Source organism: Mus pahari, chromosome 8 (genome assembly GCF_900095145.1).
Source record: "Mus pahari chromosome 8, PAHARI_EIJ_v1.1, whole genome shotgun sequence".
NCBI classification, from domain to species: domain Eukaryota; kingdom Metazoa; phylum Chordata; class Mammalia; order Rodentia; family Muridae; genus Mus; species Mus pahari.
Genome location: NC_034597.1, coordinates 30,754,565 through 30,766,958, shown reverse-complemented (window position 1 = coordinate 30,766,958; position 12,394 = coordinate 30,754,565).

Sequence of the window (12,394 nt, the reverse complement as noted above, 5' to 3'; positions counted from 1 at the left end):
CCTAGAAGAGGTATTGCTGGATCTACTGGTAGTATTATGTCCAGTTTTCTGAGGAACTGCCAGACTGATTTCCAGAGTGGTTGTACAAGTTTGCAATCCCACCAGCAATGAAGAAGTGTTCCTCTATCTCCGCATCCTCGGCAGCATCTTCTGCCCCCTGAATCTTTGATCTTAGCCATTCTGACTGGTGTGAGGTGAAATCTCAGGGTTGTTTTGATTTGCATTTTCCTGATGGTTAAGGGTGTTGAACATTTTTCAAGTGCTTCTCAGCCTTTCTGTACTCCTTCCTCAGTTGAGAATTCTTTGTTTAGCTCTGTACCCCATTTTTTAAGGGGTCATTTGAATTTTTGGAGTTCAGCTTCTTGTGCTCTTGGAATATATTGGATATTAGTCTTCTATCAGATTTAGGATTGGTAAAAATCCTTTCCCAATCTGTTGGTGGCCTTTTTGTCTTATTGACAGTATCTTTNGCCCTACAGAAGCTTTGCAATTTTATGAGGTCCCATTTGTCTATTCTTGATCTTACAGCACAGGCCATTGCTGTCCTGTTAAGGAATTTTCCCCCTGTGCCCACTTCTTCGAGGATTTTCCCCACTTTCTCCTCTATATATTTCAGTATCTCTGGTTTTATGTGGAGCTCTTTGATCCACTTAGACTTCACCTTTGTACAATTCGTATTCTTCTACATGATAACTGCCAGTTGTACCAGCACCTTTTTTTGAAAATGCTGTCTTTTTCCCACTGGGTGATTTTAGTTCCTTTGTCAAAGATCAAGTAACCATAGGTGTGTGGGTTCATTTCTGGGTCTTCAATTCTTTTCCATTGATCTACCTGTCTGTCACTGTACCATTACCATGCAGTTTTTTTTGTTTGTTTTTGTTTTTGTTTTTGTTTTTTATCACACTTGCTCTGTAGTGCAGCTTGAGGTCAGGCATGGTGATTCCCCCAGAGTTTCTTTTATTGTTGAGAATAGTTTTTGCTATCCTAGGTTTTCTATTATTAAAGATGAATTTGCAAATTGCCCTTTCTAGCTCAGTGAAGAATTGAGTTGGAATTTTGATGGAGAGAGTCAGAAAGTGAAGTATGCAAATTCATCTGGAATAACAAAAAACCTAGGAGAGCAAAAACTATAATCAACAATAAAAGAACCTCTGGTGGAATCACCATCCCTGATCTTAAGCTGTACCACAGAGGACTTGTAATCAAAACTCATAGTACTTGTACAGCGACAGACAGGTAAATCAATGGAATGGAACTGACAACCCAGAAATGTACTCACACACTGATGGTCACTTGGTCTTTGACAAAGGAGCTAAAATCATCCAGTGGAAAGAGAACATTTTCATCAAATGGTCCGTGCTCAACTGGTGGTTAGCATGTAGAAAAATTCAAATTTATCCATTCTTACCTCCTTGTAAAAAGCCCAAGTCTAAGTGAATCAACGAACTCCACATAAAACCTGAGAAACTGAAACTAATGGAGGAGATAGTGGGCAAGAGCCTTTAAGATATGGGCACAGGGGAAACATTCCTGAACAGAATATCAATGACTGCTTCCGCTGTAAGATTATGAATCGACAAATGGGACCTCATAAAATTGCAAAGCTTCTGTAAGGCAAAGGACAGTGTCAATAAGACAAAAAGAAAACCAACAGATTGGGAAAAAATCTTTTACAAATCCTAAATCCAATAGGGGGCTAATATCAAATATATATAAAGAACTCAAGAAGTTGAACTCCAGAAAACTAAACAACCCTATTAGAAAATGGGGTACAGAGCTAAACAAAGAATTCTCAACTGAGGAATGTCAAATTTCTGAAAAGGACCTAAAACAAATGTTCAACATCTTTGATCATCAGGGAAATGCAAATCAAAACAACCCTGAGATTCCACGTCACACCAGTCAGAATGGCTAAGATCAAAAACTCAGGTAACAACAGATGCTGGCGAGGATGTGTAGAAAGAGGAACACTCCTGGTGGGATTTCAAGCTGATACAAAACACTCTAGAAATCAGTTTGTCTGTTCCTTAGAAAATTGGACATAGTACTACTAGGAGATCAAGCAATACCACTCCTGGGCATATACCCAGAAAATTCTCCAACTTTTAATAAGAACACATTTTCCTCTCTGGTTATAGTAGCCTTGTTTATAATAGCTAGAAGCTGGAAAGAACCCAGATGTCCCTCAGCAGAAGAATGAACAAAGAAAATGTGGTACATTTACACAATGGAGTACTCCTTAGCTATTAAAAACAATGAATTTATGACATCGTAAATGTGTCTGGAGGATATCATCCTGAGTGAGGTAACCCAATCACAAGAGAACACACATGATATGCACTCACTGATAAGTGGGTATTAGCCCAGAAGCTCACAATCCTTTTTAGAAGGGGGAACCCTGAAGAGATTTAAAGCCTATTTGGGTCAAAGACTTCAATATAAAACCAGATACACTGAACCTATGGAAGAGAAAGTAGAGAATAGCCTTGAACACATTGGCACAGGATACTATTTTAAGAACAGTATACCAATAGGACAGGCACTGAGACTAATAAATAATAAAAGGGGCTTCATGGAACTAAAAACCTTCTGTAAGGCAAAGGACATCATCCACTAGACAAAGCAGCAGCTTACAGAATATGAAAAGATTTTTGCCAACTCCAAACCTGAAATTGTCTAATATCCAAAATACAGAAATAATTCAAGATATTAGACATAAAAAATATAATTTACAGATCTGAACAGGGAATTCTCAATAGAGAAATTGTAAATGGGTGAGAAATACTTAAAGAAATGTTAAACATCCTTAGCCATCTGGGAAATGTAAATCAAATCCACTTTCAGATTACATTTTACACCTGTCAGAGTGGCTAAGATCAATAACACAAATGACAGCTCATGCTAACAAGAATATGGAGTAAGGGGGAACACTCCTCTATCGCTAATGGGAATACAAATTTATACAGCCACTTTGGAAATAAATATGACTCTTTCTCACAAAATTGGGAATATATCTATTTCAATACCAAGCTATTACACTCTTGGGCATATACCCAAAGGATATTCTATCCTACCATAAGGGCACTTGCTCAAATATGCTCACTGTGGTTTTTAATTCACAATTGCCAGAAACTAAATAACTGCCTTAGTTAGGGTTTTACTGTGGTGCAGATACCATGACCAAGGCAATTCCTATAAGGACAACATTTAATTGGGTCTGGTTTACAGATTGAGAAGTATAGTCCATTACCATCAAGGTGGACCATGGCAGTGTCTAAGCAAGCATGGTATAGGAGGAGTTAAGAGTTCTGCATCTTTATCTGAAGGAGGGTCTCATTACTTGTGGGGCAATGGGCTATACACAGATGGCCCAGTCTCCAGTCAAGCTGAGGTTTGAACCATGATAAAACCCAGTGGTGATAATTCACCTACATGGGATGGCACACATTCCCTCATGTCTTCCGGATCCCTGGCTCCTGTCAAATTTACTGCCCCCCACAGCCCCCACAGGAGACACTGCGGCTAGTAGTCACATAGACAATGTCCCAAGTTTCTGACCTTCAGGATAATCTCCTCCCAGTTACCTAGTAACACCAAGATAACAATTCCACCATAAGAGGGGCTGCTTGGCCCCACCTCACTCTCTCCTCTCACTCTCTTACTCTCTCTCTCTCTCTCTCTCTCTCTCTCTCTCTCTCTCTCTCTCCCTTGCTCTCTCCCTCTTACTCTAGTCTTTCTTCTCTCTCCTTTTCCCCCTTCTCTCCTCTTGGCCATGGCCCATCTCTCTCTCTTTTACCTTTTCTCTTTCCCCCTGCCTTTCTACAATAAAACTCTAAATCCATAGACTGCCTCTGTTCATCAAGGCCAGCTGTGCTTGGATGGTGGGATAGGTTTTCTTCTAATGAGCTGTTTCTACTCTCCAGATGGAAGGCCTTCCTGTGCTCCAGCCACAGACCAGACTAAGGACTCTCGCCTGTGTGGGAACTTCTCTCCCTCTGCCCTCTCTCCCTTATCCTCAGGGCTGAGGGTGTCACCCTGGGGCCCTTGGTATTGGGTGCTGCCCCTTGTCCACCCCCGGCTGAGTGGGGTCAGTGGCTTAGATGCCCACTCAGGGCTGAGTGGAAAGCATCCGGCAATCCTCCCACATTTGCCTGCCCAGAACACAGAAGGAACTCTAGCCAGATGTGAGCTCTCTCCCTCCCCCTTCTTCCCCCAAGCCCCCATTGCTCACAATTACTCATCCCTAGAGTATAACACTTACTCCATCAATGCCAAACCTACTTCAATAAGGCCAAACTTACAAATATTGCCACTACAAACACCTATGTGACCCTGAATAGAAGTATATATAAAGAAAATGTGGTACATTTACATAACTGAGTATTAGCTGTTAAAACCAAAAAGAAACAGACATGATGAAAATTTCAGGCAAATGGATGCAACTAGAAAAAAAAAAAAAATCAACACAATTGCGGTAACCCAGACCCAGAATGATAAGGATGGTATGCATTCTGTTATAAGTGAATGTTAGCTGTTAAATAAGTGATAATTAAGTTAGAGTCCACAGAGATTAGGTAAAGAGAAGGACTGTAGTATAATACCTTGATCTCCTGGGAATAGAGATAGAACAGATTTTTGCTGATGGGGATGGGATAGATAGGGTAATCAGTTGAAAATGGAGGAATAAAGAAAGAGAATGTGATGAATTGAATGGCTTTAATTGGGGAGCATTTGGGGGCAGTGTGGAAACCTAGTGCAGTAGAAAGTTCTTAGACTCTACAAGTTTGACCCTAGTGAGGATTTCTTTCTTTTTTTAAAAATTATTTTATTAGATATTTTCTTCATGTACATTTCAAATGTTATCCCGAATGTCCCCTATACCCTCCCCCGACCCTGCTGCCCTGCACACTCACTCCCACTTCTTGGCCCTGGCATTCCCCTGTATGGGGCATATAAAGTTTGCAATACCAAGGGGCCACTCTTCCCAACGATGGCTGACTAGGACATCTTCTGCTATATATGCATCTAGCATCATGAGCTCTAGGGGTACTTATTAGTTCATATTGTTTCACCTATAGGGTTGCAGACCCCTTCAGTTCCTTGGGTAATTTCTCTAGCTCCTCCATTGGGGTTTCTGTGTTCTATCCTATAGATGACTATGAGCATTCACTTCTATATTTGCCAGGCACTGACATAGCCGCACAAGGGATAGCTATATCAGTGCCCTTTCACCAAGTTCTTGCTGGCATATGCAATAGTGTCTGCGTTTGGGATGGACCCCCAGGTGGGGCAGTCTCTGGATGGTCCATCCTTTCGTCTTAGCTCCAAACTTTGTCTCTGCAACTTCTTCCATGGGTATTTTATTCTGTATTTTGGGGAGAAATGAAGTATTCACACGTTGGTCTTCCTTCTTCTTGATTTTCTTGTGTTTTGGAAATTATATCTTGGGTATTCTAGGTTTCTGGGCTAATATCCACTTAGCAGAGAGTGCATATCAAGTGAGTTCTTTTGTGATTGGGTTACCTCACTCAGGATGATATCCTCCAGATACATCCATTTGCCTAAGAATTTCATAAATTCATTGTTTTAATAGTTGAGTAGTATTCCATTGTGTAAATGTACCACATTTTCTGTATCCATTCCTCTATTGAGGGACATCTGGGTTCTTTCCAGATTCTGGCTATTATAACTAGGGCAGCTATGAGTCCTTATTACCATTTGGAACACCTTCTGGGTATATACCAAGAAGAGGTATTGTTGGATCTTCTGGTAGTATTATATCCAGTTTTCTGAGGAACCACCAGACTGATTTCCAGAGTGGTTGTACAAGTTTGCAATCCCACCAGCAATGGAGGAGTGTTCCTCTTTCTCCACATCCTTGTCAGCATCTTCTGTCCCTTGAATTTTTGATCTTAGCCATTCTGACTGGTGTGAGGTGAAATCTCAGGGTTGTTTTGATTTGCATTTCCCTGATGATTAAGGATGTTGAACCTTTTTTAAGTGCTTCTCAGCCCTTCTGTACTCCTCAGTTGAGAATTCTTTGTTTAGCTCTGTACCCCATTTTTATGGGATTATTTGAATTTCTGGAGTTCAGCTTCTTGAGCTGTTTGTATATATTGGATATTAGTCCCCTATCAGATTTAGGACTGGTAAAAATTCTTTCCCAATCTGTTGGTGGCTTTTTTGTCTTATTGACAGTATCTTTTGCCCTACAGAAGCTTTGCAATTTTATGAGGTCCCATTTGTCTATTCCTGATCTTACAGCATAGGCCATTGCTGTTCCGTTAAAGAATTTTTCCCCTGTGCCCATTTCTTCGAGGCTTTTCCCCACTTTCTCCTCTATATATTTCAGTGTCTCTGGTTTTATGTGGAGTGAGGATTTCTAGTAATAAAAATTATGAAATCTAAACTGTCCATCTTTTGTTAGTAGGCCAGGTGGCTTAAGCGCTTCATTGCTGTAAAGAGACTCCATACCCATTGCAACTCCTAAAGAGAAAACCATTTAATTGGGGTTGGCTTACAGTTTCAGAGGTAGAGTCTATTGTCATCATGGTAGGAAGCATGACAGGATGTAGGCAGCCATGGTGCTAGAGAAACTGAAGATCTCTATATCTTGATCCTAAGGCAGTCAGGAAGAGACTGTTTCACACTGGGCATAGTTTGAGGATTTAAGGCCTCAAAGCTCCGTCTCCACAGTCAGTCACTTACTTCAACAAGGCCACACCTCCTCCAATAAGGTCACACCTCCTAATAGTGCTACTCCCTATAACCAAGCATTCAAATGTATGACCCTTTGAGAGCCATACCTATTTAAATCATCACGCAAGGTTTCCAGTGATGGGGTTGGGTTGCCTTCAGTTGAGCTATTGCCTAAGGCTTCTAGAGGAGATCCTTACACAACCCATGCTGATATTATGACAGAGAGTTGCTCTTTGAAAGCTGACAGTAGCAGTGAGGCCCCATTGTCAAGGACAACATTTACACAATTCATTGAACATCACGAGGCAAGGTGAGGCCTGCATGAATATCATTCTGATATTCTAGTCTCTTTGGTGTGGGAAGGTACACTATAGGCTATGAAGAGAGAAAGCTGGACATCAGCTCAGACACAAAACCTCAAGCTACATTCTCTCCTGCCTGAAAGATGTAATAGGAAAATGGTGGTGAAGAATGTGTGGGAATCACTGATCAATATCTGATTTAACTGAATGTTCATCCCATGAGAGGGAACCCAGACCATGCCCTGGTCTGGACAGCCTTGAGGAGATTGGATAGCCCAGAGGCTATAGACCTAGGCTATAACCAAGTATGACTGGCAATAAATAAACAATTAACTAAATTAATTAATGAAATGATTCCTAATGTTATTCTGCTATACTCACATATCAGTAGTACCTTGTCCAATTGTCATCAAAGAGGCTTCATCTGGGAGTATATGGGAGCGGGTGCAGAGACCCTCAGGATGGTATGTGGAGGAAGAGTCTTAATTAGATGTCTTTTTTGGGTCCCTTCCTTTGTAGACTGGGGAAACCCAGGTAATACGGAGATGAAAGAGTGTAGGTGTCAGTGGGAATGGAGGACACCAGAAGAACACGAAGAACTGAATCAATTAAGATGTGTTCATTTGGGCTGAAGTGGCAAGTAAGGGGTTAAGTCTCCATCAGGTCTTTGCTAATATTTTATAGCTGGTAGCTTCGTGTTTTGTGGGACTCCTAGGAGAACAGGTGTTTTTCTAATTCTTTTCCCTGCTCTTAGAACTCTTTCTCCAGGTTGCCTTGTAAGCCTTGATGTGAGGACTTTTGCCTTTTTGTGTGTGGTTGTTGTTGCTTGGAGGCCTGCTCTTTTCTGATGGAAAATGAAAGGGGAGTGGACTTGGAGAGGAAAGGACATGAGGGTGGATGGAAGAGTGAAGAGAAGAGAAACTGTGGTCAGATTCTATTTCATGAGATAGGGATTTATTATCAATGAAAATAAAAGGACCCTTTGCCCCACACTCTTGCAAGATATTTCTTGCGTTCATACCCCCTGGCACAGTATCATCATCCTTTCCTAAGTGTAGAACATGTTTTCCTCAAAACTGTGTAACAATCACTCCAATGTAATGATAAAGATTAGTTTTCACTGCCCTTGACATAAAACAGAAACTACATTGTTCTATATGTAAATTTTCTCTTAAATCTATTGTCAAGCATTTCATCTCCTCTGTTCCTATAAAGAACCACTTGTATCAATGTATAGAGAAATAAAATTAGTTTGATTTTAACTTAAACTGGAGATCCTTATCTTGAATTTCTATACATTTCAGGTTTGCAGACTATTTTCCTATTTACTTATGCTAAAGCTCATGGTTCTTTGTGTAATCTGCCTCTTTTGATACTGATACATAAAACTACTTTTTGAAGCCTGGGACATATTTTTCATAGCTTTGCCCATTTTCTCTCTATCTTGTGGCACACTCTCTCATTCAGTCATTTCAAGATAACTTGAATGCACCTGCGCCTCCTTTGTGGCCGATCTATGATCCACTATCCTTCATAGAGATGTACACCATTGAAATGATTTACCTTCTACCATTTGGTCTCACTATTACTGGTTCTTCTCAAAAAATGTCTTCCAGGTTCACGTCCTTATGGCTCTAGAGCATAGTTTTCTCGCAGACTTAATCCCTCAGAAGCATCCTACCGTGAAGCTTTCAGAAACTCTAACATGATCTTGGATCCACTCTCTACATATTTATCCATGAATCCATCTGTTCAATTAAGAGCACAAAATGCCAATGTTCCATGTTTCTCTAGACCTACCCACTTGATGCCACGAAGCTTTCCAATCTTCTTCATGTCTTTTATGTTTTACAACAGATTTTACTGCTAATTTTTAACTATACAATATAGCATTAGAAAAACCTACTGCTAAAATTTCTCATGAATATCTATGGTTTTATAAAGGTGAAGAGGTGGTTCATATGTGGCATATCTAAAAGAGATAACAGTCATTTTTAGAACATAAAATTATTGAGAATTTATTAGATTGGCAATGAATATTAAGAAAATATGTGATATTGATATATTCTAACAGCTCACAAAATATGCAAATTAATTATTGAATGTAATTTTCAAATCAAGTGAAGTACAAGATAAATATTTGGCTTATTGCCTAAGAAAAATGGAAGTCTGTACCAGTAATTATAAATTCACTCAAGGTTAATGAGCCCTCACTTATTTCAAGGGATGAATGGGACCAGGTTCCCACTGTAACTTTCTGAGAACAACCAGAAGCCAGGGCAATGTTAAAGGTCCCGCTTTTATTTAAACTCTCTGACATAATGTCACCCAGATGGCTTCCTAACTACCTTGTTTTACTTTAGGTTGCTTGAAAAATTTTTCACTTACTCAAAATAAACCCAAAATATACTATGCATTTTAATTACTGAGATGATCATTGCTTAAATGTAAGCTTTTTAAATCATTCAGTAAGTTACACATACATAACTTCTCACTAATGTGAAATAGCTGGATCAAAATTAAAATACTGGTTACCAATTATAGCTTTTAATATGCAAGTATATTTTTATTGGTGACCAGCTCATGCATTCAGTACTGACTGCTAACTATAACTATTTTACCTGTGAAGACATGATCTCACTTAAATACTGTTCTGTTTTCTACTTATCTGTTTACTGAAGAGAGGTTGATAGGAGGGGTTTCCTTTGCAGATTCAAAGTTAGTAACTTGATTCATACATACTACCCAAATTGCTCCAAATAAGGTGGAGAAAGAACAAGGGAGGCTAATGACCATTGTAAAGGATACAACTCGTTGCAATGAGATGGCTTGCTCAGTATGGCACAACTCCATTCACTGAAACCACGTCAGTGAAGTTGAGGCTGCCTTGCTCTCATCTTCTTGAGTTTCAATAATTTAGAAACCCCAGATATTTAGCTTGTAAGTAGAAATGAGTATTACCTGTTTTTCTTAAAATAAAATAAAATAAAAACATAAAACTAAAATGACAAATGCATGATTCTTTGATTCAAAATCTGAAGTCAATTGAGACCTGAGCTGAGAGTTAATCTACTTAGGGATTCCTTTCAACCCTCAGGCTCAAGGACACTGTGACTCTGTACCCTGTAATTTCTTCCTCATCAGGGGTTCATGTGGCTATTGAAGACATGGTGCTGAGGTCTCTGGCTTGTACAATGCTTGAGATTGATTGCTGTGTCATTCTAAAATCGTCATCATTAGCTTGGTGTATTGTCTATGCTTATGTTCACACTTCCTGGCAGCAGAAACCTAAAAGGACTGACACCATTGAATGAGACAAGTAATGACATTACAGCCTGCTTTTTATACACAGTAATAGTTCATGGCCTTGGAAGGATGCATCATAGTTTCTTAGTAATCCTTGGCAGCTATAGCAATTGTGTGCCCTTTATAGCTAGTTATTTAATACAAGTGGCCAAACTGGGAGGCTGGTGTTGTTCTTAAAGGTCAAATGAATCGGAAAACAAATGCTGACCATTTTATTCAGTCAAATACATTTCTATAATGAGAAAAGAAACTCAAGAACTGAATAAAATATACTGAATCATTCAAGCAATGTTCTAACAAACCTTGAACCTCCTTGGCTGCCCTCGGTGAGGCAATCACTAAATGATTAACATGTAGAGATAATTTTTCACAAAATAAGTTCAAAGTATATCTTGGATTCAGTGCTTGCAAATGCCTAACACTTAGCTAGATCAGCAATCAACCTCAAGCATTGTACAAGCCAGGGGTCTTAGCTCTATGTTCTCATTACCCACATGAACACTTGATGAGGAAGGAATTCCAGGGTATAAAGTTACAATGTCCTTGAGCCTGAGAGCTGAAAAGAATCCCTAAGCTGATTAACTCCCAACTTAGGCCTCAATTGCCTTCAGATTTTTGAATCAAGGAATCACTCATTTGTTTGATTTTAGTTCTGCTGGTTTTTTTTGTTTTTTTTTTTTGTTTTTTTTTTTAAGAGAAACAGGTAAAATTCATTTCAACTTACAACCAAAACATCTGGGGTTTCTAAGTTATCAAAACTCAAAAAGATGAGAGCAAGGCAGCCTTGACTTCACTGAGATAGTTCTGGTGAAGGGGGATGAGACTGAAAGTGCATGGCTTTCATTCTGTCTTCTGATTTTAAGCTCTGTACCAAAACATCTAGCAAAAACTTCACTGGTTTAAGACATCACTAGAAAATTACAGAGATACATTTCTCTGTGTGTATCTGTGTGTGTGTGTGTGTGTGTGCACGTGTGCTTGTGCATCTGCATCTGTGTCTCTGTCTATGACTGAGTTCTCAGAAATATTTAGATCATGAGGGCTTGGATCTAATCAATGAATTGATGCTGTGTTTCATAAAATGCAAGCATTATAGAGATGCTGAGAGGTGGGAACTTGTGTATGTTGTAGTAAATCTCCAACCCAAATATGTCCAGGCAATGAAAACACAAGTCAGTTAACATGAATACATTGTGTCCCTAGATTGGGTAGATCTACCACTACACTACCATCTTCCACATCTACAAGAACCCTTAGAACTTTCGGGTTCTCCAGGCTATGTGCTTCTGCTCCACTTTTCTCCTCCTCCTCCTCCTCTGTGTCCTTTCCCTCTTCCATTTTCTCCTTCTCCCTCCTTCTGCTCCACCTTCCCTTTTATCTGCCCAATCATCAGCTCTCCTTTATTTTATAAATCAAGGTGGGAAGCAGGAAATCACCTGAATGCTGACTCATTCCTTGTTCACAGCCACTCATAGGTGAATGGAATTAACATCAAATATAATCAGCCCCAGGGCTATACACAAAAGGAGTCTGGTTAGAGAAAGTATGTCACTAGCAATTTTCCTAGAGGCCTATCTTATGTCCTGATCTCTTTCTGAATTCACATTTCTCTACTTCAAGTTTACCTAGTAGTGAAAAGGAACCTCTGCCACCTGTTCTTTCAGCCACCAGTCCCTGCTGCCACTAGCTACTACAGCCTTTAGTTCCTGTTAGTATTGTCACCTGCCAACAACAGGTGTCAGCAACCATGAGCTAAATTCCCTGAAACAGTGAGCCAAAATAAATCCTTCCTGCCTTAGGTCATTCTCTTAGGTATTTCATCACAGTGCTGAAAAAGTTAACTAACTTGTTTAGTTCAAAATTAAAAGTATGCATATTTTATACTAAATTCTATTGCATTAAAATAAAAAGGATGCCATGTAATTATATGCATTTGTATGCAAATGATCTTTTCTTATTCACAGACACTGGATGTCCCGCGCTACCTTCTCGCCAGCAAGAAACGACGCGGCACACAAACAGGATCCTTCTGCAGCAAAGCTTTAATGCATCTTGAGAGGGAGAGCATAAGCTTCCAACAGGCAAAG